At 42.7% G+C, this 23,434-nt stretch overlaps 1 pseudogene; it reads left to right on the forward strand.

Annotated features, from left to right (window-relative positions):
* The window catches only part of LOC125426229, a 53,477-nt pseudogene that overhangs the window by 976 nt on the left and 29,067 nt on the right, over positions 1-23,434 (forward strand).

Raw genomic sequence — 23,434 nt, forward strand, 5'->3', positions numbered from 1 at the left:
CCAGCTGGCAGGGCAGCCACCGCCCCCAGGGATCCCCCACATGCCGCCACCGGCTGCTGCAACCTCTCCTTTCCCTCTGCTTCCTGCTTTCCTCTCCAGGTCAGGGACCGGTTCGCCCCCCCCACCTGGGCAGGCCGCCCCGGAGCAGCCGCCGCCAGCCGGCAGGGCAGCCGCCGCCCTCGGGGGTCCCCCACATGCCGCCGCCGGCCAGGAGAGGCGACGTGTGCATTAGAGCCGGGAGGAGGGGGGGCTGCCCAGGCGCGGAGGCCGCGACCTGCTCTCCGGCCAGAGAGGAAAGCGGCCCATGGGGGGGCACCAGACTCAGGGCAGCCCATGGGGGGGGCACCAAACTCAGGTTTTGCCCAGGGCTCAGGTTTGCCTAGGAACGCCTCTGAATGCCAGACATTCCTCTTTATCATATAGAGAGTAAAAGAATTGCATGCAGTGGATGTTAGAGCTGCTGAGATACATTAGAGTATACTTACCCTTTGGTCTTGTGCATAACAGATGACACTTACTCTCTTCTTCTCTTTTGTAACTCCTGTATCATAGTGAAAGAATGACATTTAATGTCCATGCCCACTTTTTACAGATATGTATTAGTTCAGTCATACCCTTATAGTCTCTATAATTTTGGATCTGTTCATCATCCCTCTCTACTTCCCTTGGTCAGCCCTGATTTTATGTTAATCCTGTTTTCCCCATCTATCTAAGCTTCGTTGATAGTTCAGAGGATGGCTTCACATCTATCAGCCCTCTCAGTGATGAATCTTTTGATTGGATCCTGTTTTACAATGGCCTCTGTTCATAGCATCTTTGTGTTCCTTGTTCTAAGTATAAATCACTCGCCTATGGATGTACCCTTCATATATTTGACTCATGAATTTTAATGCTGGAATAAATATTAGTCTTCAAGGTGCCACTGAACTCTTGGTTAATGCTTACATTCAGTGTTATGGTGGTTAGAGAATCAGATTAGGATCTGGGAGACCCAAATTCAAATCCCCACTTTTTCATAGAAGTTCATCCACCTCACAGGATTGATGTTTAAAATGTAGGAGGGAAGAATGATGTTGTAAGCTGTTTTGGGTCCCCATTGGGGAGAAGCTGGAATATACGATCTAAAAAAAGGTCTATGTTTTTTCCTGCTTTGTGAGTGGCACTATCGCTCTATAGAATTAATATACCGACTCAAACAACTTAATAAATTACCTGTATTTAAAAAGCAAATTTATGGTATGTGACAGCATGAGATCACCTGGTATCAGTGCAATTAAGAAAATGGACTGTTAGGACGGGTAAAGTTTGCTGATACCGATTCATTGAGAATGTATCTTCAAAAGCTTGAGTAAGCTATGGTTGGTTTTGTTACACTGTGCCATTGTTGAAGGATGGCAAAACTGTGCCCAGAGCAACCCCTCTTCATCATGCTTCACTTCTGAAAGATGGGACACATCAATGGAGCAGGAAGAATATGTCCACTTGAAGAACACATAAAAGAATTATTTTCCTTAAGAAGCTTTGATTTCCATGATTACAGGAGCCATCAGATGCTATCCTTTTGAGAAATGCCAACCTTCTCATTTAGCACAATGGTGGCTACCACATAATTCTAACTCCAGTCCTAAACACATTTGCTTGAGAGTAGGTGTCCTTAATAATGATTGTCAAGCAATTAAAAAGATTTCTAAGCTATGTAAGTGGCAACAGAGTCAATTGAGGATTAATCTTGCAAATGAAAATAAAGAACTTTTGGATTCTTTCAAAACTATCTTACACATTGTGAGTCAGAAAACAAATCCTTGACAAACTGATTTACTGACAGTGTCATTCATGGGGAGTCTGCTTGGACATCCTCTCCTTTGAAGTGACTGCACACCCCGCAGCATCCAAACCAGAATAAACAGCTTTGCTAGGTAATCTAAAAATATCCTGACAAGTTCAACCATCCCTAGTTGAAACCCTTGAGCACTTGCCAGATTAATGTATCCTACCAATGAGAAGTCTTCTGGAGTGTACCATGTCATATGTTTGTACACTCAGAACTCAGCAAGCTGCTGTAAACTCAACAGCCTGAGAAAGAAGGCCTGAGCTTAAAGGTAAACATTGGATCATTACTGACCCATGGGATGATATCACATCACGTTTTCTTGGCAGACTGTGTTTGTGAGGTAGTTTGCCACTGCCTTCCCCAGTCATCTACACTTTACCCCCAGCAAGCGGGATACTCATTTTACTGACTTTGGAGGAATGGAATATTGAGTCAGTCTTGAGCTGACTACCTGAAACCAACTTCCATCAGGATCAAACTCAGGTTGTGAGCAGAGCTTTGACTGCAGTACTGGAGCTCACCACGCTATGGCTGTTTCCACACGGCCAAAAAACAGAGCCTCAGGGACAGGAAAAAACCCAGTCCCTGGGGTGCTGTTCGCACAGGAGGTGCTGCTGCATCACAGCAGCGCAGTCCTGGCTCCCCCCAAGCGGCGCAAAAGCACCGTTTTTTAAAAGTGGTGCCTTCAAGCTGGTGCAGTGCAAACCGAACCTGCGGGAAGACACCACATTTCCCCTCCCCTCCCCTCCACTGCCAGTGTCACTCTGGAGGGCTGGAGGAACATGCCCATGCTGCCCTCCAACCCCTGGAGGTTGGAAGGTAGCGTGGGCATGTCCCTCCAGCCTTCCAGAGCGACGCTGGAAGAAGAGATGAGTGGAGGGGACTGGAGGAGAGGCGGCTCCATGAGGAACCGCCTCTCCGGCTGGGGAGAAAATTGGGGCTGCTTGCACGCTATGGTGCGAACAGTCCCCGAGCCTCCACCAGCATAGTTTATGCCGGTGGAGGTTCATTTCCATGGCTGTGCCTTGAAAACCCTACGAGGTTGCCATAAAACAGCTGTGACTTGATGACCCTTTCTACCACCACCACATCTAAAGGAGTCAACAATAAATAGCAAGAGAGCATGGCTACAGCATTGAGTCCAGGGGACTCAGAGCTACACTTTTCAAAGCCCAAGACTTTCTAAGTCATTGACACCTCACAAGCATATAACTCTGCACAGTTGGTAATTCTTCTCCATCTTAAATTCTTCTCCGCATCTCCTTCTGATAGCGAGCCTCTGCAGTTAGGTGACCAACTTGCCAAAAACTTCAAAAAAAGTAACAAAAAAGAAGCAACCCCCTTCCCTGGCTAAAACAATAAAGAAGCAGAACAGCAGAGGCAAAACTTCTATATGAATTCAAGGGTTCAAACCTGGGAGTCACATAGCCTCTTAATGGAAGTGACTTTTTGAACTAAAAGGATGCGTGATTGTAAAGTACTGTCAAGCCACAGCCAACTTATAATGACCCCAGTGAGGGGCTCTCAAGGCAAGTGAGAAGCAGAGGTAGTTTGTCATTGGCTTCCTCTGCAGTTTTCCTTGGTGGTTTCCCTTCCAAGCACTGGCCCTGATTAGCTTCTGAGATCTGACAAGATTGGGCTTCCCTTCCCTTCCAAAACGAAGAGGATATTCCCTTTAAATTTGCACATGGGGATATGCTTACAGCCTCACTCTATTCATGCTTACTTAGAACTAAGTCTTGCTGAGTTCACCGGACTAGCTTCTAAATGAGTGTGTTTGAGATAGCAGCATGCTAGTTTTGTGAATACTGTTCCATTTTAATTTTTTGAAATATACATCTCCTTTGTTTCTTATGGATTTATTTCAGCTATTTACTGGCAGACCTTTACACATTCAGAGGCTTTTAATCTGACAGCCATAATAAAAGTAACCTTTAACCTAATGCCTTTTCTTGAAACCTTAAAACCGAATTAATTACAAGAGGAGGAGGAGGAAAAAGTCTATGTGGAACTGGTCAGAGCCTCAACATGGATCCTAAAGTCCTTACTGTAGAGTTTATTTTGAAATGGAAGCTGAAACTAGAATGGCAGAGGTTGTTCTGACAGTTCATGGGTAGTATCACCACACAACACCCTTGAAGCATTTTTAGTCACTAGTATTTTAAGATTTAGGTGAGTTGCTTCCTATCTAAAGAGACATTTGTTTTGGACTGGAAAGAAAATCAGACTTCTAAGTTATGAGATGTTGCTGTTTGTCATGTCATGTCGGATGCAACAGGGCTTCCACTGTCCCAAAATCTAAGGTGACAGATTTTAAAAAATGATTGTTACGAAAGAAATTTTCACTAAAATATTTGATGGAACTGAATTGTTGGTGCTAATCATTATATCTCATAGTTTTGGGTGATGAAACAGTTGTGCATATTGTTAGAGTTCAAGTGAAAAAAATTTGAAGACTATGTGACTGAACACAGGGGACAGCATATTATCATATCCACCCTGTGGCACTGATGGCAGCAAAGTAAGCTCAGTTTTGCTGCCACTATTGTGTCTGCACAATGCTGTCTGGTGGAGCTATTTGGGGTTGTGAACAGGGCTTTTATCTCAAGCCCCAGAGAATGTTGACCTGGAAAACATACATTCCTACTGTGATTCCTTTGTAATGCATCTTGCAGATAAAAATTGTTGTATTTGAAACTACTTAATCACCACTGTTGGACTGGTTGTATCTCAGAATGCTATTGGAGCACAGCCTGGTCTCGTTGTATGGATGGCTTTCAGTTGGTAAGACCTGGTGGTCAAAAAGGTGGGAAAGTGTGCAACCTACCACATTCAGTCCTGCCCCTTGCCCCCTCATAGCTAATAGTATGGCCCAGTTGACTGGGTCCAGGAGGTAATAAATGCCTCTGCAAAAGTTTTGAGTGCTTTGAAAGACGCAGTTGTGAGACTTCTCCTGAAGAAGGTGTCCATGGACCAAAATGACCTAAACAGCTAACACCCAGTGGTGATATTCCATTCACTTGTAAGGTGCTTAAGCATGTGGTGGCTACGCAGCTCATGGTGGTCTTGGGGAGATGGGTTATCTAGATCCATTTAAATCTAGATTCAGGCCTGGTTTGAAGATAGAAATTGATGACACTGATTGATGACTTTCATCAGGAAAGTCACAGGGGGGAATATGTTTTTGTTGATTCTCCTGGAACTCTCAATAGATTTTAATACCATTGATTATGGTATTTTTAATGGAGATGCTGGCTGGGTTTGGTTTAGGGAGCACCGTGTTCTACTCAATTGATTCCAGAAAGTGGTTTTGGATCACTGTAGCATTCATGGGAGGGATTAGGGACAATAAACTGAAGCTTAGTCAAGGCAAGACTGTGGCTGTGTTTGTCCGTGGAAATGTGGATTGAAGATTGCAAAGCTGTCCTGTCCGGGGGGGGGGGGGGGCACTCTGCCTACAGAAGCAGATTCACAGCTTGGGGTTGTTTCTAGGTGTGGTGCCAGTGTGGTGTAGTGGTTAGGAGCAATGGACTCTACTCTGGAGAACTGAATTTGATTCCCTTCTCCTCCATCAGAGCAGTGAACTCTTATTTGATGGACTGAATTTGGTTTTTTGCTTCTACATCTGAAGGCTGCTGGGTGACCTTGGCCTAGTCACAGGTCTCTGAGATCTCTTTCAGCCCCACCTATCTCACAAGGTGTCTGTTGTGGGGAGAGGAAGGGAAGGAGCTTGTAAGCCACTTTGGGACTCCTTACAGGAGGGAAGAGCGGGGTATAAATCCAAAATCCAAACTCCTCTCCTCTTCTAAGTTCTTAGCTATAGTTGGAGGCGCAAGTCTTGTCCATGGCACACAGTGCCTTTTATCAACTCCAACTAGTTCAACAGCTATAGCCATTCCTTGAAAAGTGTGATCTGAGCACTGGGATCCAAGCTCTGATCACAACCAAGTTAGGTTACTGTAATGCAGTCTGTATGGAGATACCTTTGAAAATGGTCCAAAAACTTAACTGGTCAGTTTCCACGAAGCTTTTCTTGCCAGAATGCTGGGGGTTTGGGTGTACAGCACCCTTTTGGGTGACATTATCCCATAGAGCCCAATGAAGTGGAGATACTTTTTTTTGTTTTTTAGCCTTTCTGTGTTGCCAAGAAGCCCTCCTGGAGGTGGCAGGGCAGCACTGAAGCAGCTGCGTGGCCCTCTGCCACAGGCTCTGGATGGGGCTGCTTCTCTCTTAAAGTTGATGCCTTGGTCAGTAGATATGGTGCTGGTTATGGCTGATAGTTTTTGAATATGTAATGTATGGTTATGGGGACAAAGCAATCGACAAACACCAACTTAAGTATACAGCACATTCTGTATTAAATGAGGCTAGACTAAAATGCCAAAAGAAACACACAGAAGCAAACAGTGAAATAGGGAGAGAAAATCTGCAGAAGATTAACAATAAGCCACTAAGTGTGGGAATTGGGGAAAGTGTAATGATGAGGTTTCATGGCATTTATGACCAATTCGATTGCGTTGATAGATTGAGTGGCTTTCTCAAATACCTCAGGTGCCTCTTACATCCACCCGGCATTGCCAGTTGCAACAGATGGGCCAACACTGCATTTGGACAAGCTGACGGATCTCATTTGGATGTTTTGTTTTCACTCTCTCGAGTTGGCTACTCCATCTGCCTCAGTTTAGCAATCCATGCATCTTAATTCCAGTTGAAAACTCCTAATTGAAACAATGCACTAAATGAGGCAGTGGAAGTATCTGTGCTGGGAACTAGTAGCTGTTCTGTTTTTCAACCTTTCTGTTTGTTTTCATTCCATCAGGATCAGCATATACAAAACTTCAGATATATACTGACAAAAATTCCTTGCTGTTTTGGCAGCACTTCTTTCCGTCATTAAAGTACCAGCATCCATGTTTTACCTTTCCAGTTATAGTCTTTTCAGTTGTTACAGCAATGCAGCAATGCACTCTGTGAAAAAAAAATCCCACAAGTGATCATTTTTATGGGATCACAAATATTACACCTTTCCCAAAATTGTGCTGGTTGTTTTGAATGGAACAGCTATTGTTTGGTAGGTTCCATCTGCCAGTAACGTCCTCAACTTCCTCCAAAGGCTTCAGGAACTCACCACGCAGGGGCGGGAGGGGGGGGGGGGCGCCCTGAGCAGGTGTTGTCCCAGGTACCATTTTTCCCAGTACGCCTCTGCTGTGCAGAGAAAGGACAGGAGAATTATCCTTCAACCTTTACTCAGTTTTGCTATTTGCTACATTTGGATACATTTAAAGAATGAAGAGCTGTTGGAGTAAGACTTCTTAGGCTGGAGAAAGGTTTCAGACATCACTGAGTAGAGTGGTAGAATAGGGGTATAGTCCGCCCTGGTGAGGTTCTAAATAGCATATTTCCCACCTTTAAAATGCTAATAGTAGAATAAGGGGAACTAGTTTCAAATAGTTTGCTGAACCACTGGAAGTTTGAAGGGTTACACCCTCTCTCTCCCCTTCATGACCACGAGGCAAGTGAAGACTGCACTAGCCTGCAGTTTGCATTTTATGGACAGAGTGAGATGCATGATCTCCATTTCACCTGCTTGAGTCTTCAGATTCCATACCTTATGCCATCTAAATAACAGACTTTGAGAGCTTCTGCCTATCTTATAATGCAGAAAAGAAATGCAGGCTGCCATGTAGTATATACAACCATGAAAAGCCATATTGAACGGAAGATGTATTTGGCAAAGTTAGTCTATCTGGATATTGGGCTTTCTCCATGTTAAGAGTCCTAGGCAGGAATGATGCTGTAGCTGTGCTCAAAGTAACTGGTGTCAAGAAACTGAGTCCCTTAGTGTAGTTTTGTATTATCTTACCCATTGGTTCAGGCTTCAGACCTACAAGTTTAAGTTGGAAAATAATTGTGCTGTTGCTTGAGATTCAGCAAAGCTGTGACCTTTTGCAAGCAAGATAAGAACACGGGGGGTGGACAAGCAAATTTCTGTCTTGATTCCCCTCTAGTCTCCAAGGCTAAGAATAGTGGAGCCACATTCCATCCAATTAGTGAAGAAGAAATCATGAGCCTTGATACCTGTGAGAACTGGGCAGGCTTAGCTGCAGATAAGCCCCTGCATCTCACTCTCACTTCCCCTGGGTCACATGGCTAGTAGCACAGACATCACCAGCCATGGATCTGATTGGTCAAATGAGCCCAGGACAACTCAGAGCATTGATCATAAAGTTTAATATTTTCATTCTAGTCTTGCTCTTGGTGCCTTATTTATGGCTACTTGGATTCTTAACCACTGGAAACATGTCTGCCATTTTACAGAAAGGAATGGGTCAAGTAAAGTATGATTCACATGTTGCTGACACTGTTCTATTATAATATATCCTGCATTTTCCTATTCAGACAGCAAATCCAAAAACTGAATGATTATAATAGTACTACATCTCATGATGTGTAGATCCTTCCTAATTGCAAGAAGCAGCTGACATGCTCGCAACACGACTTATAGCCCAATTCACAAACCCCTGATGGTTGTGGACAGTGCTGCTGTTGCGCTGCCTCCAGAGGACTTTCAGGCAGCATGGGGAGGCAGCTAACACAAAATAACCCCCCCAAACCTCCTAAAAGCCCTTAATACAGCTAAATGGAGTCATGCCACCCTTTGGGGTGGCAAAAGTTTGAGGCTCTGGCCACCATGTTCCCAGCCTTAAAGCCTGGGTGGGAGACAACTAAAGTTGACTCTTCCATTGGAAGTGCCCTAGCGTGGCCCCCCTCCTCACCAACTTCTGATTGGATGCCAGAATTTTCCATGGTGACACCCACTTTCAGGTTTCACCACTGTGGAGCTGAGGGGCACCTGGTCCCTGGTGCTTTTGCCCTCTCTGCTGGTAGGGGTGTCCCTTGTGCTGGCAGAAGGGACAAACATGTGGTGTGCCTGCATGTCATCTCCACCAGCTTGTCCACCTCTCTCCATAGGATTGGGGTGTTAGTCATAAGTAACTTATCCTGAATTGGGGTTGCAATATTTTTGTGGAACTTTGCAGTAAAATGACGCAATTTTTAACAGCAGGGAATGGGATAATATAGTATGGTGTGAAAGCTGAGTTTTTATATAAGTTGTCTAAAAGAGTGTATAAAGAAGATTTAACAAGAGAAAGAAACACAACAGGGATCAAGCAGTGCTTGAGTAACAGAAGGGACTGAAGAGACTTACTTGGATAATAAGCATCAATCAAAAAGGAGCTTGATGTCAACTGAATTAAAAGGAACTTTTCAGTCTAGGGGGACATGCAGAATATTATTTTCAGCTGGAAAATAAGTAACAGCTGGAACAGAGAGGGAGGAGTACTTGAAGTGCTAATTACCTGGATTCATCTAAACTAAAATGACTAACACAGAAGAAACAAAGTTGCTCTAATAGAGAGGTGAGATCACGCAAGTGATTTGGCTATAATGTAAAGTCTGAGCAAATAATATCAATCAGGCTGCATAGAAAGCTGATCAACACAACCATCATTCAAGTTTATGCCCCGATTACAGATATGGAATAGGAAGTCACTGAAGAAAGCTTTTATGCAAGTGCCCAGGAAGAATTTGATCACACACTTAAACAAGATTGTTGATAATCATAGGTGACTGGAACACAAAAGTAGGAAACAAAGTAGAGTCAAATATTGTTGGAAGAGTTGGGCTAAGAGCACAAAATGACGCAGGAGAGGAGAAATCAGTGAAGATAACAATTTGTTCATTGCAAACACACGTTTCAGGCAACTGAACAAACAATTGTATTCAGGAAGACACCGGATGACGAATACAGAAATCAGATAGATTACATAATCAGAAGCAGAAGATAGAGAAGCTCCATTTTCCCTGCTAAAACAAGATCAAAGATTCTCTCTGCTAAAACACGCTGATTACAGTACCAATCATGAATTGTTAATATTGAAAAATACAATGAAGCTGAAGAAAAAAACCAAAATATTTACAGTGCCAAAATACAGTGCCAAAATAAAGTCCTAAAGACTTTAAAGGCCATGTAAGTAACAGATTTGCATTATGGGGTCATCATAACTTGACAGCACACAAACATATACAGACAAGAAGCAAAAGTAAAAAGTGACAGAAATAGAAGTATTGCACACAGAGAAAGAGACCTATTATAATAACCAATGTAAAGAAATAGAAGTGAGAACAAGGAAAAAGGAGGAACAAACGATCTGTTCCACAAGATACAAGAAATCAAAGGGAAATTTGAAGCATGGTTAGGCATGTTGAAAGATCAACAGAGAAATGTATTGACTGAACAGGACAAAAATAAAGAAAAGATGGGAACAGTAGACTGAAAATGTACACAGAAGAGATCAAAGCATGTCAGGTTTCTTCCAAGAAGAATCTTTTGAGGAAGAATCTACTGTTTTAGAAGAGAGCAAGTGGGAGAAACAAATCACGAGCAGTAGAGGGGATATCAATAGAGCTATTCCGAGTCACAGAAACAGAGTCCATAAATATCTTCACAAGAATATGGTAGCAAACACAGAAAGCAAAACAATAGCCCACAAACTGGAAATGGTCAATTTACATTCCAATTCTGAAAAAAGAAGATATCATGGACTGCAGCAACTATCACGGCATCACACTGATTTTTCATGTGAATAAAGAGATGCTCAAAATCTTACAACAAAGCCAGTTTCAAGATATACCAAATCTTCAAGCTAGATTCAGAAAAGAACAGAAAAGAACAAGAACAAGAACGCTTCAAATTTATGTTGGTACTGGTACACACAAGATAATTTCAGAAGAAAATCACCTTGTGTTTCATTGATTACAGCAGAGCTTTCACTGTGTGGATCATTAAAAGCTATAATTGGTTTTAAATGAAATGGGTGTGCCACAGCCTCTGATTGTTGGACAAAAGGCTAGGTAGGATAGAATATGGAGAAACAGAATGGTCTCCATTTGGCTAAGAAGTCAGACAAAGCACCTGGCGATGACGTGGCCCGCATGTGCGGGCCAAGATCTGAAGCTACGTCAGGGCAATGACATGGCTTTCGCCTGGGGGTCCCTCCCAGCCAGCAATAGCGGGCCGTGCACAAGCCGCGGCCTCGCTTTATCTCCCTATTTTTTCAATCTGTATGCAAAAGATATGATAAAAAGGGGATTAGATTTAAATGAAGATGGAGTGAAAATATGTGGAAAGAACATTAATAATTTGAGATATGCACATATGCAGAGGACATCACATTACAGGTAGAAATTAGTGAAAACTTGATATGGCTACTACTGAAGGTTAAAGCAGAAAGGGTCAATGCAGGATTGCAGCTGAACATCAAGAAGAAAAAAGTAATAAATGCCAAGGAATTATACAATTTTCAGTTTATGAAGAAACTGGAAATGGTAAAGACTTTCTATTCCTTGGCTCCATCATCAACCAAAAGGGAAACTGCAACCAAGAAATCAGAAGGAGATTGAGACTGGGATGGACAATCAAAAAGGAAAGATCCTTAAGTGGACAGTAAAGAAAGTTGACAGGAATGAAGTTGATTAATTTGAAATGTGGTGTTGGATAAGTGTTTTACAGCCATCTTTCCCTGCTGAAAGAACAAATAAACATGTTCTATCTAGATCAAATCAAGTCTGAACTCTCCCTAGAAGCTAGCATGACTGAACTGAGACTATAGTACTTTGATCACATTATGAAAAGGCAGGAATCACTGGAGAAGGCCATAATGCTAGGAAAAATTGAAGGCAGCAGGAAAAGAGGAAGACCCAACTTGAGACAGATTGACTCCATCAAGGAAACCATGGACCTCAGTTTTCAAGGGTTCAGCAAGGTTGTTAATGAGGACATTTTGGAAGTAATTTCATAGGCTGTTTCCGCACGGCCATGCTCAGGGGTGCGTCGGCGTATACAATGCCAACGCACCCCCTTGGGACCGTTCGCACGAACGGTCCCGGTAGGGGCAGGGAAGACAGCGCAGCGCTGCACCGTCACCCAAACGACGTACCTTCCCTGCGACCTTCTGGCGCGTCGCCCAGGCCAGGGGACACTCCCCCCTGCCCTGCGCAACAGCTCTGGAGTCACAGGACAGGGGGGCGTGTCCTCAGGGCTGGGCGACGCGCTGGCAGGTCGCAGGGAAGGTACGTCATTCGGGAAAGGGGTGTTGGTGCCTTCCAGCCGCTGTTTCCAGAAAACCTCACTCGGGGAGTGAGGTTGGGAAACAGCAGCTTCGCACTGCTGGGGGGAAGCGAGGGCGGCGCAGCTGCGCCCCCCTTGCGAACAGTTCCCTAGGGATGGCGTTTTTGCCGTCCCTGGGGCACTGTTATTGGCCTGTGCAGAAAGGGCCATAGAGTTGCCTTAAGTTGGAAGTCCTACCCCTTCCTGCTCCCCAAGCCCCACCCCTGGCCTCAGTGCTTATAAAAGCTGAGGCTGGGACTGCAGTCTCTTCTGGCCTGCCCAGAGGGGAGGTCAGAAGAGACTGCTGGCTACTGGCTGGGAGCCCAGCCGGCAGGGGGAGTCGGGGGGGGGGTTGGGCACTGGGCATGCTCAGAATGTGGGGCACTGGGCATTCTCAGAAATGCTTCTGAAGCAAATACAGAAGTCCAGGTCATGCAGAGCAAACCGAAGCATCACTAACTCTGCTCCTGGGCAGAAGTGAGGAACTGTGCGTATGCAGAAACCGGGATAAAAGAGCCCAGATATATACAACCCTGGTGTAATTGTGCTATGCAAAAATGGCCTTTGACTGCTTATTTACCATGTGGTAGCAGGATTAGCCTATATCATCTAGGTTAGCCTGATCTCATCAGATCTCAGAAGCTAAGCTGGGCCAGTCCTGGTCAGTATTGGGATGGGAGGCTGCCAAGAAAAACCATGGTCACTATGCAGCAACAGGCAATGGCAAAGTACCTCTGAATGTCTCTTGCCTTGAAAACTCTAGGAGGTCACCATAAGTTGGCTGCAACTTGGTGGCAAAAATAAAAGCAGGAGTAGAAGCTGCAAGAAGAGCAGTTAGTGATCGAGGCATCCAGACCTTTCCACTTGAAAAAGTTTTTTTTTTCAAATGAGAAACTATAAGATCCCAGTAAAAATCACACTAGGTCAGCTGGATTGTACAAACTATATGCATGCATGAAGAGGAAATTAGCTCCTTGCTCTGTCCCACCACTTAAAAATTCAACACTGTGCCATTAAATTGGGGTTTTACTAATAATAGAAATATTCAGTGCTGTTGACAGAAAACTGTCAGTCATGTCTCTGTTTTCAGTACACTATTTCCTACATTTTGATGGCATTGGTGCATTTAGTGTAGGCAGAGATGATGTGACACTCTGAATGTTTGACTAGTTTCCCACATCAAGATTTCAGACCAGTTCTGTTCTCTTGGTGTTTCTTTCTATTATTTCTTTTCTATTGCTTGTTACAGCTGGTGATACAGTAAGCTGTTGCATTGAAAGGTGGGTTGTGTTTCCTTAAGTGACAGGAGTCCCTACCCCCAGTTTCAAGACAGCTGCCAAAGCAGCTCAACTCATATATCTACCAGCTTTAGCATGAAAACCTGCAACTACTCCCCCTTTTTGCCCTCAGACCCATGACTTTCTGCCTCAGGAGAGGGACCAGTTGTACTTGAAACAGCATGGCTTATGGAGCCTTAGCCTTTTCTATTTTGTAGTTTCTTGTATATATTTTATAGCTTTGCATTGCAACCAATTGAAGATAAACCTGTTTTCTTTATACTCTCCAATTCCAGTATTCTTCCAGGCATCATAAAAGCAGCTATTCATTCTTGCACAAGCTCCTAAGCTGAACTTCCTTTTTATTACCTAAGAAGTATTTTCTTAGTGGTATTGTCTACTCTCAACCAGATCAGCCTTTGGCAGCCAAGAGGGGGGAAAAAATCCAAGCTGAACCTCTCATGTGCTTTCCAAACATGGCCTTCAGCTAGTCAACATAATCTGCTCATCATGTACCACTTCAAGTCGAGGACTGGCTTGATAGACCACTTCTGAACCTGCCTGATGACTATAATAATCTTTGGAGGCCATTTGGGGGACCCTGCCTTTTGTGGCAATCATGGAGAGGGTCTTCTTGGTCATGGCACCGAAGCTCTGGAACTCTCTCTCTCCAGGAGGATTCACCCGTCGCCTTCTGTTGACATTTTTCATCAGCAAGTGAAGACTTCTTTGTTTTATTTGGCATTCCCTTGGGTATCCCTCTTTCCTGATCAATATTTTAATTGCTGTTTTTGTGGCTTTATATGTATGTTTATTGGGGGGGGGGTCAATTTTAATTGTTAGCTGCCTTGATGGCCCTTGTGAAGACAGAAGGGGGGGAATATAAGTTTGTTTATCTTGTTCCTTATACAAAATATAGCCAATATAACAGCAGAGGGTAGGAAAGAGACTCACTGAAGCATGCTCAAAGCTTGGCGCAGAGGGGTCCTTTCCGCACAGGCACAGAACAGTGGGTTGCAGTCAGGGTTAAGCAACCCGCATTGCTGTTGGGGCGTTTGCATGCCTCCATGCAGGCAGCAAATGGAGCCCAAAGAAGCAATGTGTGTTGCCGTTGCTCCTTCACACGGAGGCACTTTTTTCCCACTCACCTTCCTCTGCTGCATAGCTACGAAGCCAGGCAGGCATGGACCTCCATAGCCATGCTGCTGTCCTTGTGCTCCTCCATAATTATGCAGCAAAGAGGCAAGGACTGAAAAAAAGGGAACCACGGCCAAGTAACGCGCTTCTCGGGGAAGTCGTTCGCTCGGCCGTGGCTTCAATCCATGTTAAAACTAAAGAATTGCTAATAGTGCAATTCTTGAAAAAACCAGGTTGGAGGAGGGGGGGGAATGTGGAGCGGACTCGGGGTAGGAGTGGGATCCATGCAAAGTTCCCCCCCCACGCAGGTTTTATACCATGGTTAGCCTGCATTTATTAGCCCATGTGGAAGGGGCCAGGGTACTGCTACGCTAGTTGCTGGTGGTGTCAGGCCAATCCTCGAGCCAGCTGGCAGGGTCAGATGTGTGCTGCCACTTACAAACTCCAGAGGAGGTGGGTAAGTATGGAGCCTGCACACTTCTCCCAATTCTCCACATTAGAGTCCATGCTGGCAGAGGTGGGATTTGCAGGAAAGTTAGAGGCAGAAGCCTTCCCTTGCTTACTTGTGTGGCTTGAATTGCCCTTGAATCGAGAGTGGAAGATACAGGTCAGTGTTTGTGTCCTGGGTTTATGTTCTGAGCAAAGCAGTGTCAGTGGAAAGCTCTAACAAGGTTTGCTCTCCTCCTTCTTGGCTGTTTGTGCAGAGTTCCTGTTCTTTAAAGTTCCCATGTGACACACACACCCTTTTTGGTATAATTCAGGCTAAATGGATGTAGCCAATGCCATGTCTCCTGTTACCTGTTGGATGTGTGTCCTGGTTCAGGTTTCTAAGATGGTTCAAAACAATGCACACAGGTATCGCACCAATCACCATCTTCGAAAAGTCACTGCTCCCTGTGTGACAGTGAGGGGGAAATGTTTTCACTTATATTAAACATAATGATCTTAAAAATAAAATAAAATCAGCTTGCTGATTAATTGGGAGTACTTATTTAATTGATCAAAAGGTTTTCCATCAATTGAACTAACCAGTGGATTGACTAAACGTTTCAGCCTTATAAAATAATAATAGAAGCAAAATTCTGACAGGCTACAATTGAGGGTTTATTCAGAGGCCAGTTGCTCAGAAATGAAAACATGGATTTAAAAACACATCATATTCCATTATCAATCCCCAGAGCCAGCCAGTCTCCCAGTTAAGATGATTTATATTTTCTGTGGCTTCCGCAGTAAGCAAACTAACCTATCAATGCCCCCCCCCCCAATTACTTCCAGTCTTATTTAATACAATGATAAGCAGTACTTTCAGAATTCAGGGAAAGGTTTCTTTCTGAAACATAACATTATCATTGAGGAACAGGCAATGCATGTGCAAAATAAGAAAATATGATCTGGTACTACAAAATAATATAGTGAGAATACTATTAGTTGTTCCAGAAAGTCTTCATTTGATTTGTAAATCTAGACCGTTTCCGCATGGTCAAAATATCTCGGGTGAGTGAGAAAAATATCCCTGTGCATCTGTGAGTTCCACACGGCTCCCGGTGCTAACGTGGGCCTGCCCCAGTGCTGCCCTGCGATGTTTCCCTTACCTCAGGATATTCAAAAATCACCAAATTGGTGATTCTTTTCTGAGATCCCGGGGTGAGCCAGCTGCTGTACAAACACTATAAGAGCAGACCCGGTATATTTTTCCCCCTCGCCACTTCTTCCCACTTCCTCTGTCTTTTGTAAACACATATTCAAATCACCTAAACTAAAGCAAGATGGGGCTGTTAGAGCTGATTTCCCTAGCAAATAAACCCATGGCTGTTAGACTGAGCTCCAACTGCACCAACAAGAAGTAGCATTTGCATTGGACAGGATGCATACATGGCGCTTCACAGTGCGACATTTTATAACTTGCACTGCAAAATATATATGCTGCTTTTAGGTTATTTTTCCCACCTCGCTACTTCCTCCCACTATAAACACCTCAGGTATGTACGCGCATGCGTGGATACACTCACAGGGTAAATACAAAACACCCGGGCTGCGCGGAACAAACTGGAGTATTACCTCCTGGTCCAACCTCAGCTGCTGGGAAGCCAGGGATAAAATAGCCCTGGTATGTACGATCTCGGTTCTACCCTGGTGTGATTGTGCCATGCAGAAACAGCACTAGAGGACATGTATTAACACTGTAAACTCATTTGCAGGAGGAACTTGACTGTTTTTCTGCTGTGGAATGTGACATGAATATTAGTGGTGTACAATTTTTTAAAAAAGTATTCTCCAGATGTTCTATTCCAATCTGTTTCTGTCACATGACCTGGGAAACCCCCAGCCACATGTAGCAGAAATGTCAACTTCCTGATTGCCTAATTCACACAAGGGACAACCACATCTATTGTGTGCATCATAGGAAACTATGGACTCCCAATGCGCTCAGCTGGTGAACTTCTGGTTTGTGTGAACAGAATGGAACATAACATCTGAACAGCATTTATAATCATTATTTGTAAATAGGGCTGCTGATTCCAAGTTGGGAAATTCTGGCAGATTTGATGGTGATTAGGCTTGAGCAGTACTCACAATATTCGGTAAAATTCGGATTCCGGCTCATTCAGGCATAAAAGTATCTGTATGCCCGAATAAGTCCAAATAACATATATTTGAGTTTTTCTTTGGACTGCCTGAACCAAACTTCACCAAATTCAGGTGGTATCATCAGGACAGGCTCTGGATGATATCCTGTAATTTTGGCACCACCAGCTTTAGAAATGCGCCCCTGACAGGCACCCCAAGTAATTTGCCCAGATTCTGTGCTCTGCAGTGGCTCATTGTAGCCAATGGGGAATTTCTGTGTGTAAGCAGTCTGCATATCTTTCAAGGTTGAGGCAGCAAACTTTCAGGGTGGCTCCAGGAGGCCCTCCTGGTAATATCACCCAGGCTTGGTGAACTTTGCTTTAGGGGGTTCCATTTTATGGGACCCCAAAAGGCTTGGGCCCATCTCCCACCACCCCCTGAAGCACACCTTATAATAAATCTGCCTTTGGACTCAATTACTGTGTCAATAATCTTTTTAAAAACTTTGTAAAAGGTAAACATTTGTACTAAACCATTACCAAAATGTTACCTTCAAACCTCCAGAAATCAGTAGGATTTCTTTTAGCAGTATTCTTTTCACAGCAATTTTTTCACATCTGTGTTTTAATTCATTTTGTTTATGGATGCATTATGGTATTAATTTATTGGCAATACAGGCAGGCAATGGCAAACCACCTCCAAGCAACTCTTGCCTTGAAAACCCTACCAGAATCACCATAAGTCAAATGTGACTTGATGGGGGGAAATTGGTAAAAATGTGATATTGCATTGGTCTATACTCTCACAAAAAGATGATGGTAGATTGCATATTCCTCTGCTACAGAACTCAACATGCTGGGCCTTCTTTGTTGTAGAATGCTCCACCTGGTTCCCAGTGCCTACCCAGCCCTGCTATTCCCATCCATTTGAAAGTTTGATGATTTATAGTTCAATGAACTACAAATGCTCTTGTATCAAAGTACCATGTTCAATAATGCACAAAATAATGGTTTTGACAAAGGCAGCACATAAAATGAATGATAATTGTCATATTCATTCGGGACTATATTCTAATGTGGAAGCATACCATTTTCTTGGCTGCTACACCTCAACCAACCATACCAACATCTTTATCTGAGACAGAGTAGCCAGTCAAATACAATGATACTTATTACATGAGACAATTTTATGTAATGACATTTAATTTCATGAGTTTTTATAAAGCCAGAGTGGCAAAGGGGATCTTGGATTTGAGAACTTCTAGGGGTACTGACTTAGGTCTGGAGGTGACCTTGGATTAGCCACTATCTATCAATATGATCTATCCCAGTGGTGGCGAACCTGTGGCATCAATATGATCTATCCCAGTGGTGGCGAATCTGTGGGCACGCGCAAACAGAGTGCCCCCCACATCTAGGCTGGCTGGGCTGCTGGGCTCGATTATTAGCATTAAACCTAAGACCCAGTTTTGGGGAAGCAGCCCTGTTAAGTGCTGCTAAACCCCACTGATTTTCATGCGAAGAACTAAAGCATGATCCTTTACCTGGGAGTAAGCTCGGTTGCTGGCAATGGGGCTTGCTTCTGAGAAAACCCTCCTAGCATCGTGATTCACCCATTGGAAGAGTTGCACGGTTGTTTCAAAGCAAAACCACCGACTACCACCAAGCCTACTCCTGAGTAACGCACGCCTCGGAGCCCACCATTTTTTCTAAACTAAAACCTCAGTATTCAGGTTAAATTGCTGTGTTGGCACTTTGCGATAAATAAGTGGGTTTTGGCTTGCAATTTGGGCACGGTCTCAAAAAGGTTCGCCATCACTGATCTATCCCCTTTTTATCTAGTCAGCTTCCCAGCAGAGTGAGAATTGGAGCCATAGACTCCTGAGTCTTCGCCTGAGCCTCTAATCGCTACACTTGTTCTCTAACTTCATCTGACAGAATAGTTGTGAAGATAGAACAAAGAAAGGGAAACATGTACATAAGCTTCTTGAAAGACTGGACAACAGGATAAGACATTTATTTATTTATTTGATAATCAGATAAACATAACTTTATTTAAAGTTATAGAGGTATACATGCGCAATCAGTTGGATGCTCTGTACCAAATGGGACAGCATTAGGCCATGAGTTGACAAGATTACTTAATGAATGGGGTGCTGTGTGGTTTCCTCTGAAGATGCCAGCCACAGATACAGGCGAAACGTCAGGAGAGAAAGCTGCTAGAACATAGCCATACAGCCTGGAAACCACACAGCACCCCAGTGATTCTGGCCGTGAAAGCCTTCGACAATACATTACTTAATGAACTTGAATACAAGGCTGCTCATGCTTAGCTCAGATGTTTTCAAAAAGTCATAATTTTCATAGGGATAATCGGGAGGGGGAAATGCTAAATATAGGAGTCAAAGATTCTGGATAGAATCTGTCAGAAAGTCAGACTTACTGGTAAGCAATTTGCACATTAAGTTTCCACATATAGAAGAAATAACTCCAGCCTCTGCAAAAAGTTAATATCTAAATTGTCCCCATTACTAGCTTCTATCCAAGTGCTTCCATTTAAATTCCATTCAAATAGTTCATCCCACAGCAGCCTGTCATTTTCCCAGTCTTGCGAGTTAAATTATGTTGTCAACTACACTTGTCCATCTCTTCATATCCTTGGTGCCTTCGAATGGATTTATTGAATGCTACTTGGTACATGATTATATTGCCGCACACAAGTGGGTCTAATAAAGATAACCTAGAATCTGTGAGGATTGGATGCACTGTGCTTTGGTCATTCTACTCCTAGTTGGCTGATTGATAACAAAGGTTCTGCTGGAGAATTACTTGTGTTCCTGAACTGCCACCCCTGAATTAACAACAACAACAACAACACTGATTGAATGATTTATTGAACACCTTTTTCCTGAACATCTCAGGATCCAAGCTGTGTTACAAACAGTCTAAAGGCCCTAAAACAATCTCCTAAAATATTTGCATAACATTTGCACAACATTTTCAGTCCCCCCCTTTTGTTCGCACTCACCCCCTCAAAGTGATTTGTGACTGTCATTACATGATTTTCCCCATTTTTGAGTTCTGTGTTGAATTGATGTTTCAATACTTCACAGCCTTGTGCTGCATTCTATACTCCTCAAATTCTCAATTCTTGGAAGATCCCCCTTCCCTCATTAAAGGACTGAGAAATGTTGCAAAGAGACAGGCAAGGGGAAACGACGCGAGCTCAGAAAATGGCACCCAGGAGAAAGTTCGGGGAAGCACAGAGTGTCAGAAATGTAATCAATAGATCACCTGAAGACATTTTCAAAACATTTCAGCCAAGGAATTGTTTTAAAGGGGGATTCATTGAAAACATTTTGAGGCTAGAAATAAAACATTTTGGGGTAAAAGCAATGCAAAACTGCATGGAGGAAACATTTTATTTCCTGCCTCAAAAAAGTTTTAAATGAATGCTGTGGAAAAGCCCCAAAACATTTTATAATGTTAAAATAACACTGATTAAAAATTTAAAAAACAAACATAAAAACATCCTATACACTCTGAGTATTCTCCCTTTGCCTAGGTTCAGACTGCCCCCAAAGTTCTCTCTTTCTACCTCATGTTGTTTCTTAATTTATTCATTTTAAGCAGATTGCTAAAATATACAGAAGTAGATTACATTTGAATAGCTGCAGAAAATTCTCCGGAACAACTCTGGCATCTTCACTGAAAAGGCAGGAGGGTAGAAGCCCATTCTTCCCTGCTTCTGGAAAGTTGTTTCACCACAATAGCTTTGAATAGTGCTGTACACTTTTTGCACATTTTGTTTAGACTTGTATTAGGCAAGAGATATTTGGAGGTGATTTGCCATTGTCTAGCTCCACGCGGGCTGAGAGAACTGTGAGTAGCCCAAGGTCACCCAGCAGGCTTCATGTGGAGGAGTAGTTCTCCAGATTAGAGTCCACAGCTTTTAACCACTACACCATACTGGATTGGTATAGCACATCCTTATACCTTATTTTTCCCTGTCCCTGATGTTTTAAAACTACATCTTAGACAGATTTAAACTTTCAAAAGATCTGAAAATTGTTTCCTTTTAAATAATTTGTTTTTCTATGGGATGGATCACAACTAACAGAACCTTGGTTATAAAAAACCTTGTGCAGGCATAAGATACCAGTTGTTTTATTTAGGGAACAAGAAAGAAAACTTATCATATATGTTTGGTTTGGGCACATCTGCTTTTTACTTTCTTCTCCAGAATATCATATGCTGAGGACAAAAACAGGGAATTATGATCCCTCATTGTTTCTGATTTGTGAACTTTCAGATGCATATGTCTGGCCTTGACCCCGAATTGAATGGAGCCTGATTCGCTCCAGCCAAACATTCTTGTGCTCTTCTGTTCCCTGCCTCAGGAGAAAGAAAAGTCACAAAGATCTGTTAAATATTCAACAGAGACTTCTGTTTGAAACTTAGTCACATGGAGATGACGCAAAAGGAAACAAGTCAGTAACTAGTTGTCAAGTCTCATATGCTTGCAAACACATTCACATCACCCCTTTCAAAAAAGTGATAGCCGAGTGATAATTGGCATCTTTATTTGGCCTACAGCACTTTACTAAACTTTGTCCCAAAACTTAGTTTTTTATTGATACATCCAATTGCCGCATGTATTTAACAGTTACATGGTTCTGGCTACTCTTGCACTCCACTCCAGATATAATGCCGTAGGTAAAGTCTGCGTTTCTAGTGGTGATTGATCTTGTGCTGTTTTAAAGTACAACAGGCTTTGCATTCATGTTGCCAATTTTTCATTGAGCTGGGAAGATAACTTTCTATCTAGATGATCTAGATACCATCCTGTAGGGAGTCACACTACTACTAAAAGCAGAGAATTGTAGCTAACTTTTCCATTGCCTCCTTTGTTAATTCCATCTAGAACTTTTCATGTGTGATTTGACCTGGGGCAATAGTTATGGGGAAAAAACCAGTTATGAAACATTATAAGCAGTGTATACTCAGTACAGGAAAATACTTGTGCATGCACCTAATTGTTTTTTCCAAAGGATGATGTGATTGTTTAACTTACATTCCAACCATAAAGATACTTAAATGGAAGGATACTGCATTTGTGTTGGTATTTGCAAGTGTCCGTCACAATTCAGACATGAAGGAGTTAACTGCATGCTAATTAGCTACTGAGGTCAGAGTTCTATGGCCAGTCTATTGATTAAGCTATTGGTCAGCTAACCCCAGCATTGCCTATGTGAGACTAGCCACGTAGACAGAAGTTATAAAATATGTCCAAAACATGTTCACCCCTTAGCTCCTTGATACCATTTAAACGGGGATGCATAGCAGATTATATATGCATAATACTGAACCCTAGCCTTAGAAGAGCTATATCATTGGCTAGGTTCAGTGTTTTGCCTTGAGCGCTGCTATATGGTAGATTGAAAAAAAATAGAGGGCGCAAAGAGATTCTGCTCCTGTAACTCTAATCAACTGGAAACTTTAACCCATTCCCTCTTCAATTGCACTAAATATGAGTGAATTAGGGGAAAATATGCAAATGCTCTTCCTTTGAACTGTGACAGGATTTCAGATACTCAAAAGATCTTATACTTGCCAAATAACCATGATCTTGTAGTTTGTGAATTGGTGGCCAAGTTTACTAGAAATTATACACCCTAAAGGATCGTTCTGTTTTTTAACTTTGTTGTGTCACTCTGTTATTAAGAGATTCTTTGTTATCATTCTCTTTGGGGATTGTTTTAAATCTGGTTTTTGTTTTTTCCTCTGTATTTTACCTGCATTATCTCATATGCCAATAAAGGCTTGGTGCTACTACTACCAAGGAAAGTATGTTTCTTTACTTGTACCACACAAGGAAAAACCTTTTGCCTTACTAGGTAGGCCCCATGTGCGATCACATGGTGCTCAGCTATGTAACCAAGTTAGTTTTAGAATAGAAAACTGTTATTTATTTTTCTTTCATGTAAACCTTCCCTAATAGAAAGTAAACTCTTTTATAAAAACCAGCAACTGTCCATGGTCTCATTTCTGCTACTCTGCTAAATATATTAAGTTAAAAAGTCCAACAAAATTTACATCTTTGGGTTTTACATCAAAGTAGATACATTTTAGGGCCAATGCATAAAATAGTTTTAAAACCCTAATCTCCTATCCTACACCCACACCATATTTTAGATAATAGATCCAAGGAAGTCATTGCAGAGTAATGTTTAAAAACATATAACAATTTTTAACGCCTTCTGTGCTCCTCATGTACCAGTAGGAAGATAATGCAATTTCTGCATTATATACATATTTACGAGGAATGGAGTTGATGAAACAGAAATACCTCAGATTCTTCCTTTTTGCTTATACATCAGCCAGGCTATCTATGCATGGCAATAAGGAGAAAATCTGTTTTTTACTGGACAAGCAGAAAGGTAAGATTAGA

The sequence above is a fragment of the Sphaerodactylus townsendi genome, linkage group LG02, assembly GCF_021028975.2.
Source record: "Sphaerodactylus townsendi isolate TG3544 linkage group LG02, MPM_Stown_v2.3, whole genome shotgun sequence".
Classification (NCBI taxonomy): domain Eukaryota; kingdom Metazoa; phylum Chordata; class Lepidosauria; order Squamata; family Sphaerodactylidae; genus Sphaerodactylus; species Sphaerodactylus townsendi.